General features: G+C 35.9%; 1 long non-coding RNA gene across 2 annotated transcripts; it reads left to right on the top strand.

Moving 5' to 3' along the window:
- Window positions 1-10,191: 10,191 nt before the first annotated feature.
- On the top strand, window positions 10,192-11,621 carry LOC145125219 (uncharacterized). Of its 2 annotated transcripts, none has more exons than XR_013715872.1 (2): window positions 10,192-10,889; window positions 10,983-11,621. It is a non-coding gene; the product is annotated as an uncharacterized LOC145125219 (long non-coding RNA). The 2 variants fall into 2 exon arrangements; XR_013715873.1 differs by having other exon boundaries at window positions 10,192-10,894.
- Window positions 11,622-15,483: the final 3,862 nt, after the last annotated feature.

Below are 15,483 nucleotides of genomic sequence, written 5' to 3'. Positions count from 1 at the left end.
CGACCGCACACCCCAAAAACACCCTCATTCTTCCGAGAATCAATAAAAATCACCGTTGGCAGTCATTTCGGAACATCTAGAACACATTTTTGATCGAATCCATCAACCTTGTTCTTGAGTGTGCGGCAATACACCCTTCAAATCTGCAAATCTTCATTGACCGCACACCAGTTCACGGCCGTACACCCTTCAAAGGCCGTACACCATTCAAGAGCATGTTCACGGCCGTAAACCCCATTCACGGTCGTACACACTTCCTAAGCAATGAATTAGACTGAAAACCCACTTTCCTCAATTCGATCAAGTCCCGGTAACATTCCTTAACCGAAAACAAGTGTTTCCTAACACTTTATCTAACGAAATCGCTAATTTAGATACATATATGTATTTAACTATCATTAGGATTCCGTTAAGTGCCACACGCTACAACTCGAGGGTCTTCATTTCAGTTCGTTGATTTGACGTTTGCACACAGATAACTGTGAGTTCATACCCCTATGTCTTGACTGTTTTTAACGTTTTCAGGGGGAATACAAGCCAAACATAAATGATTTTGTGAAACTTATACAAAAGGATTTCAATAAACTTAAAACGGATGCAATTGATGCAATCATATAGTTTCTATACTTTTATAAAATATGTAGATATTTTATCCCTTTTGTATTATGAAGAGCATAAGGGAAGTTTTCATCATAATCACAGAGCTTTCAATGTAAAACATGAATTGAATACATGAATGAACATATAAACGATAATAGGTATAGTTTATGGAACAATTAACATATCAATGTAAAAATCATAGATTCAATGCAACCAGACATATAAACTATATAATGTGTAGTTTATGAGATATATAGACATCAAGTTAAATTCAATGGATTCATTTTATTCTACATGTAATCGTTAGTACAACATTTTATGAGTGAGCATTCTTTGCGTACTTACTTAAGTACTAACAAATGCCCTGAGATTATAACCAGAGTCTCCTGGAGGGAGAACGTGAGTTTGTGTATAGATCTATACGGGATTGACAATCCCGCACCATAACTGTTAGCTACAGTTAGGTCGGCAGGCCTGGGTGACAAAGTCATTTCGATTACTACACCTGAAGAACGTCGTTCAGTCAATTCAATGGTCAAGTATGGTTATAACAACTCATAAATTTGGTACTAAGAATATACGATTAATGTATGAATGGGAAAAACTTTAATTCGTTTTATTATAAAATATTAGAACTATTATACATATATTAAAGTTTTCAGAGCTTTCCAAACTACTATACATACTAGTGGTAGCCAGAGTTTTCAAACAAGAACATACTATACAAAGGTTTTTGTACCAGAATACACACATATTACGATTGGTAGTAACCAGGCATACAAACTAATGTTTTTCTATACTACAACAGGATACCGCAACAAACATTTTAGTTAATTCTATAATTGCTTAGTTTAGGTATCAGGGCCACGTATAGAGAATATTCGATAGACTGTGGAATGTGTGGTTTCCGCCTCATTTCCTGTTCCTTGTTTGGTTGTGGGCTTATGGCAAATCCACATAGTCAACTGTCTGTTCGATATTGGTTTATACATGGCTAGCATGAATTAAGTAGTCATAGATAGAACTGACATCATCACACTTTTACTAAAGGAAATATTGGATTTTCTTGGAACCATACGAACATTTTTACAGAGTTATCAACATGTTTTCATTACGAAAACATCGCTTATGAACTCACCAGCTTTATGCTAATACTCTTTCAAAACTTCTTGTATTCTCAGGAAATCAGTAGACAGGTACCTCCTGGATTTTTGAGAAGACGGAGCGTATAGACTCTCGTCTTTTATTTTGTCATACTTTTGATGTGTAAAAACAAGAATCAAACTGATGTAAATACTTTTCATATATGTATTCAATGTAATGGTTGTGTTTACTACGATTACTATGATGCAATTGTTGTGATACTACATATGACGTCATCCACCCCTGAACGTTTCCATCGTTCCGGTTTGGGGGTGTGACACATAGCTACTGGTGATCATGCATGAAGAGGGATATATCATGGTATGTTGAGAGGTGCTTGACATGTCGGATGGTCAATGCCGAACACTAGAGACCGCATGACATGTTGCAGCCACTGGAGGTTCCCATGTGGAAATAGGAACATATTGCTATGGATTTCATCACCAAGTTACCTCAGACGGTTAAGGGGCATGATGCAATTTGGGTGATAGTGCATCGGTTGACCAAGAGTGCCCATTTCTTAGCTAATCACGAGAGCTCATCGGCCAATAAATTGGCCGATTTGTATGTGTGCAAGATCATCGCTCGACATGGTATTCCAGTTTCCATTGTATCTGATCGAGATTTTAGGTTCACATCTTGTTTCTGGCAGAAGTTTCATGAGGAACTGGGTACGAGGTTGCATCTCAGCACTGCTTATCATTAGTAGACGGATGGTCAGAGTGAGCAAACCATTCAGACACTTGGGGACATGTTGAGAGCTTGTGTCATTGATTTTGGTGGGATTTGGGATTCCTACCTTCCCTTAGCTGAGTTTTCGTACAACAACTACCACTCCAGTATCGATGTGCCGCCTTTCGAGCTTTTCTACGGGAGGAAGTCTCGCACCCCAGTGTGTTAGGGAGAGATTGCTCATAGGGTCATGGGAAGGACTGAGGTAGTCCTTCAGACGACATAGCTTATCTACCATATTAGGCAGGGACTTCAGACAACTCAAAGTCGGCAGAAGAGTTATGCCGACAAGCGTCGATCCGAGTTGGAGTTCCAGGTCGGGGACATGGTCTTACTGAAGGTATCACCCTGGAAGGGTGTAACACGCTTCAGGAAGATGGGCAGGTTGGGGCCCCGATATATTGGGCCATTTCGAGTGGTAGCTAGAGTTGGCAAGGTAGCGTATAGATTGGATTTTCCTGAGGAGCTCAGCCATATCCACAACACCTTCCATGTTTTGCTGCTTTGGAAGTGTCTGGAAAGGTAGCGTATAGATTGGATTTGCCTGGCAAGGTAGCGTATAGATTGGATTTTCCTAAGGAGCTCAACCATATCCACAACACCTTCCATGTTTCGCTGCTTCGGAAGTGTCTGGCTGATGATTCAATAGTTGTTCCCTTAGGGGATATTCAGGCTGATGATTGCCTGAATTATGTGGAGAGACCAATGGCAATCCTGGACTAGAAGACGAAGACCTTACGCAACAAGGTGGTGTCTTTAGTCAAAGTGCCCTTCCTTGCCACACTTGTGGCATCCTGGTCTTATTCTACAAGGACCATCATGGAATTTTCCGCATTTATTTCAAGTGCATCCCTTTTGACCTCTAAACCTTGAACCAATAGATTTGAACTTTTTGGCTGCCGGCTGTGATGGAGCCTGAGTCTGCCTCCTCTCCTTCGTCTGGGTCTCCGACTCTATTTCTCTCCTCCTAGCATAATCTTGCATTTCCGCCAAGGTCTTGTAGCGATTGTTTGCTACAAACTCTCTAATGTCAATCTTGAGTATACTCAGATACCTAGACATCTTTACTTCTTCTGAGGATGCATACTCGGGACAAAACAAGGTTCTCTCTGTGAACATTTTAGTGATTTCCATCACCTTTTCAGTTGTCTGCTTGAGCGACAAAAACTCCTGAACTAATTTCTCTCTTTCCACTAGGGGTACATACTCCTCCCTGAACTTTTCGATAAACTGTTCCCAGGTCACCACGCTCTTCTCTGCTGGTGAGTAATCCTTATTGACAAAGTTCCACCAATCCTTCGCCCCATGATGTAAGAGATTTTGTGCATACCTAAACTTTAGGTTTTCTGGGTAGGCACAAGTGTAGAACCATCCCTCTACATCATAGATCCATCTCATTGCAGCAACTAGGTCTCCTACTCCATCAAACTCCGGGGGCTTGGTATTATTGAACTCTCGATAAGGAATGTCCTTATCTCCAGATAATGCAACAGCAGCAACTGTTGGGTGTTGAGCATATCTACATTCCTATGTGATCATGCAACCCTAATTGCTTTGGATCTAAGTTTTTCACTAGTTATACATGCAAATAGAAATTCCAAATCAATAACCCTAATACTGGGATACAACTTCGAAATCTATATGAAAACTAGGGTTAGAAGATTACGTTGCTTGCTATGTAGTAATAACAAGAATTCCTTGGTTGATTTTGACTCCTGAAAGCTTAGTGCCTCAAGTGTTGCACCTCTAATGGAGTCACAAACACCACTAGCAAAGGATGAGAGGAGAGAGGAGGTAAAGCACTATCAAGATCGGATAGGGTTCTCCAAGAAAGCATGGAGCCGAAAATCATATGCTAGGGGTCCTTTATATAGCTGAGGCTGCTAGGGTTTTCAGGCGGAAACCCTAATTTCCTTGCTTAAGCCTTAAGCAGTCCATGGACCTCTCACTCTTGAAGCCTTGGACGAAATTCTATAGGGCCTCCTATAGATTTCGTCCACTCCATAGATAAGGAGTCCATCAGCCCAACTTTGCAACTATCAATGATTTGTGAAACCAGTCCCCGTTCTTTTAATCAGTTCCTTTAATCCCAAAATTAATTTCTGATTAAATACTAATTAAATAATATGATTTCTAATTAGTATATTTTACTTATAATATATTAATAAATCATTAATTAACCTCTCTTTCCAAAAGTCATCCTGTCAAGTTGCTATGGTGAAGGCAACCCAAAAGGACCATGCTACTATCAAATCAAGTACATACCAATTGTAGTTATGGACTTAGACACCTAATCCAACAGTCTCCCACTTGGATAAGTCTAATAACTATAATTGCAAGTATGACTTCAGAATCTAATTAGCAATCGTAGCTCTCACAAGCCGCTATCGAACTCTGACCTAGTCAATGATGCGTCCTTTAGATAAGGGATCATATAATCCTCCGTTCTGCCAGATATCATGTGGACAAAGACATGGAACATAATCATTTTCAATATCCAACAAATTGTTTCTCGATTTCTGATTTGTTTGACAACGAACTTAACTGAACACATCAATTTAGTCCTGACCGGGCCCGACACATAAGTCAACACAAAATTATCGAGGGGCCCAAGATATCGCTTTTACCCCTTGGGATAAAAGGAACAAATAAACTTTGACTTATATGCTTGTACTATTTACTCATCAAATCGTACACAACAATAGGTTTTATAACATCAAGTTACTGATGCGTTTGCGCATTATCAATGCACAACCAACTTGTAAACAATAACTCATATATCTCGGTTTAAAGATTATATGCTATTATCGTCTCATAATTACTCGTGATAAATTCCATGAAGTAATTCAAATGAGCGTGGGTTTAATCCAATACTCAAATCCCCATTTCAGGAGTACTCATGAACGTTGTAGCAAACAATTGCTATGTCTAAACACTTGGACAATCTACAAGCCAATTCATGACAGTCTTAATTCACTACTTACTTCCAAATTTATGATCGAATGTGGATAATTTGAATAATCCAATTATTCAGGAAGTAAAACATGCAAAGTGAAACACAAAATAAACAATTGACAAGAGACAGTAAACAATACTTATAAATAAATCTCCACTAATTAATCATCAAATGTCAATTACATTTATCTATTGCAAGTTTCTAAAATATCTATCTAATCACTAAAACTAATATCATCCTTCAGACCAATGCTCCTCGCATGCTGAACGTGCCTAATCCTACTTAGACCCTTTGTGAGGGGATCTGCAGGATTCTCTTCAGATGATACCCTCTTGACGACGATGAGTCCTTCTTCTACCCGATGTCCGATGAAGTGGGATTTTCTGTCGATATGTATGGATCTTCCATGATCCCTTGGTTCCTTGGTCAAGGAAACCGCTCCTTCATTATCGCAGAAAATCTCCATGGGCTCCTTTATGGCTGGCACAACTCCAAGGTCTCCAATGAAGTTCTTCAACCATATAGCCTCCTTTGACGCTTCTCTTGTAGCTATATACTCTGACTCACATGTTGAATCAGCCACGGTCTCCTGCTGGGAACTTTTCCAAGTTACTGCTCCTCCTATGAGTGTAAATACCCAACCAGACTGAGAACGAAAGTTGTCTCGATCTGTCTGAAAATTGGCATCACTATAACCAGTAACTCTCAAGTCATCACTGCCACCAAGTGCAAGGACCCAGTCCTTAGTCCTTCGCAGATACTTAAGAATGTTCTTGACTGCTATCCAGTGAGCTTTACCCGGGTTCCCTTGATATCGACTAACCATGCTCAAAGCAAAAGCCACATCAGGGCGAGTACATGTCATAGCATACATGATCGAGCCAACGGAGGAAGCATATGGTACCCGACTCCTTTCCGCTATCTTTGCGTCGGTACTCAGACTCTGATTCTTACTCAGCTTGGGATTGCTCTGGATATGCAATTCTTCTTTCTTGGAGTTCTCAATGCTAAAATGCTTTAGCACTTTATCCAAGTAAGTACTTTGACTAAGTCCAATTAGTCTTCTACTCATATTTCTCAAGATCCTTATTCCCAGAATATAAGCAGTCTCTCCTAGATCCTTCATAGCGAAACACTTTCCAAGCCAAGACTTTACTTCCTGCAAGGTTGGAACATCGTTTCCTATAAGTAGTATGTCATCAACATACAATACTAGAAATCTAACTATACTCTCACTAGCTTTGACATATATACATGACTCATCTTCACTCCCATCAAAGCAAAGATTTCATATGCGAGAAGCTTGCTTCAATCCATAGATTGATTTCTCAAGCTTACACACTCTATTGGGGTATTTATCATCAACAAAACCTTCTGGCTGACACATGCAAACATCTTCAGCCAGCTTCCCATTAAAGAAAGCGGTTTTGACATCCATCTGCCAGATTTCATAATCATGAAATGCAGCTATGGCTAACATGACCGTAATAGATTTGATCTTGGCTACTGGTGAGAATGTCTCATCATATTCAACCCTTAGCCCTTCGCAACCAGTCGTGCCTTGAACATGTGCACCTTTCCTTCCATGTCGGTCTTCTTCTTGAAGATCCATTTGCACCCAACTGTCTTAAAACTTGGCACATTGTCAACCAAGTTCCAAACTTGATTGTCATACATGGATTGAATCTCGCTGTCCATTGCCTCTTTCCATTTAGCAGAATCAGGGCCCTCCATCGCTTCCTTGTAGCTAGAAGGCTCATCCAAATTTACCAGTGTACTATCACTGATAAATATATCACCATCTGTAGTAATATGGAAACCATAAAACTCAGGTGCCATTCTAACTCGATTTGAATTTCTAAGAGGTAATGACTCGTTAATAGGTTCAAGATGAATTTCTCCCTCAGGTTGATCGCTAGTGTTAGAGGTTCCTTCATCAATTTACTCTTGAATTTCTTCAAGATCAATTGTACTTTCACTGTCTCATATGCATATGAGTTCCCTCTCACGGAAGACTCCCCTTCGTGCTATGAAGACCACATTCTCACTAGGTCTGTAGAACAAGTAACCTAAGGATTTCTGTGGGTAACCGATGAAAATACATCCCTCACTTCGAGGTTCAAGCTTGTCGTAAGTCTCTCGTCTAACGAAAGCTTCACAACCCCAAACCTTGATATGTACCAACGAGGGAACCTTCCATGTCCACATCTCGTGAGGTGTTTTAGCAACCTTCTTTGTTGGGAATAGATTAAGGATATGGGCGACAGTCTCTAAGGCATACGCCCATAATGAGATTGGTAGCGAAGCTCGACTGATCTTGGAACGAACCATGTCCAACAAGGTTCGATTACGCCTCTCAGCCACACCATTAAGTTGTGGTGTCCTAGGAGCTGTCAATTGTGAAACAATTCCACATTCTTTAAGATAGTCGTGGAACTCGATATTAAGATACTCACCACCCCTATCGGATCTGAGCATCTTGATCTTCCTTCCCAATTGATTTTTGCTTCATGTTTAAACTCTTTGAACTTTTCAAAGGTTTCTGACTTGTGCTTGATTAAGTAGATATATCCATATCTGCTATAATCATCAGTAAAAGTTACATAAAATCGATTCGCATCCCTTGTGGTGGATCTGAAGGCCCCACATACATCTGTATGTATGAGATCCAACAATCCTTCACCTATTTCACAAGAACCAGTGAAAGGTGATTTAGTCATCTTTCAAAGTAAACAAGATTTGCATGTATCATCTGACTTTAGGTCAAACAATTCCAACACTCCATCCTTTTGGAGTTGGGCAATGCGCTTCTTGTTGACATGTCCACGACGACAATGCCACAAGCATGCTTTGTCTAAATCATTAGACACATCAATTTGTAACACACTATTTCCTAAATTGTCTACAACCATCACAGTCTCATATACACCATCACAAGGCAATGCTTCATGTTAGAAATAAATCCGAGATGACGAATGCAGAATATCAAGAACAATCAAGAATCAATCACCAACATATGCAAGTAATCTGATAAAGGTTTTTCTTGTATTGATTATGAGATGAATGTACAGAGAAAAACCCTAATCTGGTAAAAAGCTTACACCAAAAGTAAACCTAATGATTATTTATATGGAACATTAATAAATATCTACCATAAATATAAAATATATGCCTAATATAAAACCAATGCCTTAGAAGAGCTCGATTAAGAACTTTTACTATAAAGGCACCATAGGGAATCATAAAATGATTAACCCTAAAAAGGCTTCCCTAAATAACCAAATATGACATATCAGTTTCAATATCTCAAATACTCAACAATCTCCCCCTAGATGTTGAAACTGATGAAGATCACGATTTTCGATCTTCTTGGCATTTCTCCCCTTAAATTGTGAGAATCATCAGTGTAGAAACCCAGATTCACACAATATGAGATGACAATGCGAAAATTAAGAACAGTAGATGAATCAATCTCAGATAAACAAAAAATCAGTGACATATTTCTGCATTCATATGATCATCAGATCTGATGACAATGGAGAAACCTCACAAAAATCAGTGAAATATTTCTGCATTCATAAGATCATCTGATCTGATTACAATGGAGAAACCTCACATGAAAAAGATGAACTCTCACTTTATCTGTCAATGAGAAAAACGAAAATAAAAAGGAAAAATGAGAGTCTCTCTAAAATAAAAAACGACCTAAACTATTTATAGTCCTAGGGTTTAAAATTTGAAAAACCCTAAAACTAATAGGTCAAAATAAAAATTCATCTGTAAAACATTTTAATATCTAACAATTCTCCCCTAAATGTTTAGACTGATGAATAAAAAAAATGACGATTTTAAACACCAGTCTCCCCTCGACATTTGCACTTCGTCTTCAAATAAATCTGTCCGAGGAAACATAAAATCTTCGTAAAGCTAAAATCCACTGGGTATTGGTTCGGATCCATCAAGGAAAACGAAGAACCATTGGATAATAGCAAGATTTTTGGTGAAAAAATCATACAAAAAAAATTAATAAAAATAGGGGGTTAAAGGGTAAATTTTGTAGGATTAAAGGTGGTGAACCAAATAGTGGGAGGGAAACTTGAGCGTCAAAATTGTAGTCAACCGAAAAAAAAACATTTTGACTTGAGTGGGGTTATAAGGTGGGTCCAGCTTGGTTTATGGTAAGGAAATATGAGTGTTGAGTTGGCAGTTTGACCGAACAAAAGAGAATGGAGGTTTGACTTGTGGTGACATGGCTAAGTCTATGTGGGTGCTTGTATAAAGTGATGTGGCAGTGTTGTCTTGGTTGATGTTTGTCAAAATTGGGGGTGGGGTAAATAGGAGTATGTCATTTGTTTGACTTTTCCTATTGAAGTGATGAAAATGACAGCTTTTGTTCCTACTGTTGCTTTGAATTCGACAACCTAAGCTTGGGTTTTGACAACTCACTATTTTTGTCTGTTCTTTGAACTTACTGTAACATCAACATCATACAAAACCCATAGCTTCTAATAGTACCATTGCATTTCCAATACGTTGACCATGATCTTTTTTTGTAGAATATTACACTCTTATCTGTTGGTTTCTCGGATATACACAAAAGTTGGCAGCCAATATTTAAAGCTTTCTTTCTCATTCTTGATAATCAATAAAAGCAAACCCTTTTATATCTTGAATTGTTTAATCAATGGATAATGCTCGATATGTCCATTTGATTTTCTTTGTAACCCCATTTGTTTAATATTTTCAATAGCCATCACTTTTGTAATATTTAAATTTTTTTCTCCATGTCTTCTTCTTTAATTTCTTTATTCTCCGTAGATACTTAAATGAACCATACATCACCCCCTTTTTTTTGAAACAAATCTCGATGGCAATCTTTAATTTCAAGATTTCTTCCAATTTAATAACCAACAAGCAATAAGACCAAAGCTTGAGCCAAAATCAGTTTCAACATGTCCAACAATATCTCCCTTTTTCTTTATTTTTGCTTGAGACTATACCCACTGAAAGATTAACAAAAATTTGCTCCCCCTTTTTTTTTTGATAAATCTGATGGCATCATTTGTGAACTTCTTCACCATGTATACGATCCATGCACATATAATAAATATTATTTCCAAATAACGCCTTCAAATTTTAAATGTCTACCATATCTCCCCTATATTGCAGACCAAATTAAAAAATACTTTTTTTTTAAGAGAGCTTTGAATATAACTTGAAGTTTTGTCTCTCTCTCTCTCTCTCTCTCTCCGATCTTCTTTGGTATTTAACAACAGTTTGGGAACCCAAAATTGTTTGAAAGTTGGAGAGTTGGTTTGAAAAAACTTTTGATCTTTTGAAAACATCTTCTGATTACTCAAAACAATGTTATCTTCAAAGATTATATGGATCACTGGAGTCTTTGAACTTCTGGAAAATGAGTTAAGAAACTTCATATCATTCAACCAAAACTGAAGTTGTTGAGTACTCTTCTTTTTCAGATATCTTCTTTCATGAAACTTCTCATGAAACCTTCTTCTAACTTCTGTGTTTTTCTTGGTTTCATGTTCAGGGGATCTATTCTTTGGAACCCACATTTGCTTAGGTTTTCCCTTTTTCTTTTTGAACTTGTATCTTGCCTTGTAGAATGAATTTCCGGTCCATGAAGACACATAAGGCTTCCTGAAACGGTTCTCACAACTTCTTGATACACTTGATTTTCGATTTTGGTAAACCTTGTCTTCATAAATCACTGGTTTTCTGTAAGGTTTCATCCCATCAAAAGAATTACTTAATCTCGATGAAATATTAGGAGGTATTCTCTTTGATGCAACACCAATATGAAGAACCTTAACAACATCATCTTTCTTTTCAGGTACAACATCATGAACTTTGGTGCATGCATCTTCAACTACATTCAGAAAACATGGATCATCAACATCTTTCTTCTTCTCTATTTTTGAGGATTTTTCAACAAGTTTTACTTGAGGATCTTCATTTGAAGTTGGAGCATCTTTAACAGCTTCTCGTTTTACTTGAGGATCTTCATCTGAACTTTGGTGCATGCATCTTCAACTACATCCAGTTCATGTACCAGAAGTGCGTCACTTTCTATTGAATGAAGTGCGTCACTTTCTATTGAATGCCACTTTCCAAACATGTCTTGTACACATACTTTCTTTATAATCAAACCATTCTTCATGAGATGATATATTTCATTAGCAGTAAACGTTTCATACTCATGAAATCCTTGAATGTGCCATGCATCAGGAAATATGTTTTCACAAAGAGCAAATGAAGCATCAGAAAAACATAGATCTGACATTGTATCTTCAATAAAAACGGATATATAGGAGAATGAATGTAGATCGGATGTGAGAAAATACAGATCTAACAAAAAGTATTCAAAAACTCTTCAAAAATCTACGATGTTTTTTCACAAGTTGTTCAGATCTGATGTGGATATAGAAATTTTCGAGTATAGATCATAGAATAACTATAAAACTTACACCAGATTCGTGAGAAAGATTCAAGTACGAAAATATGTCACCTCTGATCTTTAAAACTTGAAAGAACGAATATTCTTCAAGATCAAGCTCTGATACCAATTGTAGGAACCCAGATTCACACAATATGAGATGCCAATGCGGAAATTAAGAACAGTAGGTGAATCAATCTCAGATAAACAAAAAATCAGTGAAATATTTCTGCATTCATATGATCATCAGATGTGATTACAGTGGAGAAACCTCACATGAAAAAGATGAACTCTCACTTTCTCTGTCAATGAGAAAAACGAAAATAAAAAGGAAAAAGGAGAGTCTCTCTAAAATAAAAAACGACCTAAATTATTTATAGTCCTAGGGTTTAAAATCTGAAAAACCCTAAAACTAATAGGTCAAAATAAAAATTCATCTGTCAAACATTTTAATATCTAACAATCAGTACATGGGGTCTTCAAAGCGAGAGAAATAAGAATAATCTTCCAAATACAAACTCCCCCTTGAATCTTCAACAAATACCATGGAGAGAATCCGGAAAGTTGAGAAGAATCACCAACAATCTTCAAAACCCGTCAGATGAGATGAAATAAATTCCTTTAGCAAAAACCCAATCTTCAAAAATTAAAACCGGAAAAATAACAAAATTTTTTGTATTTTTTGATTTTTAAATTTAGACAAAAGAATAGAAAAGAAGCAATTATTTAGAAGGGTTTAAAAAGAATAAGACCAAAGAAAAGAATAAGACCAAAGAAAAGAATAAGAAGGGAAAAATATTTTGGATAGAAGGGGTAAAAATGGTAAAAATCCAAAAATTGTGAAAAGAAATTTGAATATTGGGTAAAATTCGTGAAGTTCTAAAAGTCAGGGGGGAAAATTTAAAAATATAACCCATTTTCCTCACTTTAACGCTGAAACTGTCAAAGGGGGTTAGAAACTGTCGATCTATGCAAACTGTGGGGACCGGAATTGAAAGTTGTATCATTTTCTTCGTTCAATCAGATGGAGACGCTTATTTGACTTCTAAAAGTCAAAATTGTGTGAACAAGCGTATTAGATACGCAGTGAATCAGACGAGCAATGAATTCAAACTCAAATAAATTCCGATCGAGACCTATTCCCAGTTTTTATTCCGAGACCATATGCAATTCCAATCAACAAGTAAATTTCGATTGCTTAAATTCAGAACTCGATTTTGAAGGATTGAAAGTCCGATTGCAAGTTTTAACAAGTCTGAATGACGATGGACTCCAATTTCGATTCTGAATGATTGCTATGGAATTCGGATTTCGTTTGTTAATCCCATATTACATTTCGATTTTGTTTTTGAAATCCAATTCCAAATCTTTAATCCCAGAACTCCGATCGATTTCAACATAGAGGCTTGAAATCTGATTGCAATCTCAGGTTCGTTTCATATGTTCGCTTCACAGAGTAATAAGAGACCTTCTTCTCTTGTGACAATCTTTTCCAACTGTGAATCCAGATTCGTTCCTCTCGCTCCAAAATAATCATTCGTGAACCGAAGGCGAATCTCAGGTTCGCTTCAAATATAGTTGCAGGTTCGCTCCATCAATTACACAACCTAAAGCGAAATCAACCGAACGTTCGCCTATGAACAGTAGTTTCGGGTTCGGTTCTTATTCGTGAGGTTCGCTTCTATGAGTTCGGTTCTGTGACCTTCGCTTCTTGATCTTGAGTTTCGCTTGTATGCTTGTGAGTTCGGGAGTAAGGAGAGTAAGGGTGTGAGTTCGGGAGTAAGGGGGTGTTTGGCTAATCTTTTTGGGAGGCAAAAGTGCTTGGGAAAATGATATAAAAGCCTTTAAGTTTTCACAAAGATGTCGGTTTTACCTTTAGACGTGTTTTATGTCCAGTAAAGCCCGAAGTTTTGTTTAATTTGTTCATTTTTACCCTTGTAGCCGGTTTTCAGGTAACCTACCGGTTACCTAATGCCAGTAAAGCCCTTGAATTTTCAAAAATGTTCAGATTTACCCTTAAATTTTTCAAAAATGTTCGGATTTACCCTTACATTGATTGTTGTTGTTGTTGTTATTATTACTATTATTATTATTATTATTATATAAAAATATTTTATACATACATTTTTAAATGTATAAAAATATTTTATACACACATTTTTAAATGTATAAAAATATTTTTACTAATATAAATATATTTTTAAAAATATATGTACTTGTATTTAGTATTTATATACATTTGAAAACCCTAAATTTTCATCTATAATTGTTGAATCGAACAGAAAAAGCTTGATAAAGTAAAAAATGTCGTCAATGACTGATTTTGCAAAAACAAATGCTTCAGATCAATATAAAAAATGATCCATTTCGTGATATTTTTTTGTGAACTTACAACAAACATAAATGAAGTTTACACTCGTATTTGACATTTCGTTATCAATTTTTGAGATAAAAATAGTTAATGAATGATTTTAAGTTGATAATACTTAATTTTTACAGTGATCAAGTGTTTTTGTCAAGGGTTTTTTTTTAATTATATTATGTATTTTCCATTTACGAGTGTTATTTGTTGATCATTTATTGTTATCTACTCACTATTAACCTAATATAGTTGAATAATAGAGGTTTTTTCAAATTTTATACTAAATCTTATCTGTAATCGAGTGTTTTTATTGAGGTTTTCTAATTACGAAGGTTTTATAATTGTTACGTTATGTTTTTAATTAACGAATATTTATTTTGCTTATCTATTTAGTATGATGTTTGATAATAAATACATATTTATACTTGGTAATATGTACAAATACATATAATTATATCATTTATATAATATAAACCATGTAAATATGTATTTTTATATTTATATGTATATAATATATTTTTCTATGAAATAAATATATATATTTATACATATACCTACTAAATACAAATAAATACATTTTTAAAAATGTGTGTATAAAATATTTTTATACATTTAAAAATGTATTAAAAATAATAATAATAATAATATGTATAAAAATGTATTAAAAACGTATGAAAATTTTTTATTCATTTAAAAATGTATGTAAAAAATATTTTTATACAATTAAAAATGTATTAATAATAATAATAATAATAATAATAATAATAATAATAATAATAATAATAACAATCAAGGTAAGGGTAAATCCGAACATTTTTGAAAAACTTAAGGGTAAATCCGAACATTTTTAAAAATTCAAGGGCTTTACTGGCATTAGGTAACCTAGGTAACCAGTAGGTTACCTGGAAACCAGCTACAAGGGTAAAAATGAACAAATTAAACAAAACTTCAGGCTTTACTGGACATAAAACACGTCCAAGGGTAAAACCGACATTTTTGTGAAAACTTAAGGGTTTTTTTGTCATTTTCCCAAAGTGCTTTTGGCAAAGTTACAAAAAGTTAGGATTTCCTGACTTTTCCAAAAAGTCAGTTTTCCTTGTATAAAAAACCCAAAAGTTGCTTTTAAAATACTTTTACCAAACATCTTTTACATTTTATCTTTTTCAAAAAGAACTTTTGGGCCCTCAAAAGATAAGTCAAACATCCCCTAATAAGAAAGCGTCTTTGCTTTCG

The sequence above is a fragment of the Lactuca virosa genome, chromosome 7 (assembly GCF_052849685.1).
Source record: "Lactuca virosa cultivar CGN04683 chromosome 7, Lactuca_virosa_CGN04683_v6, whole genome shotgun sequence".
Classification (NCBI taxonomy): Eukaryota; Viridiplantae; Streptophyta; class Magnoliopsida; order Asterales; family Asteraceae; genus Lactuca; species Lactuca virosa.
Note: the sequence above shows the minus strand (reverse complement) of the source record. Positions and strands in the feature narration are given on the sequence as shown.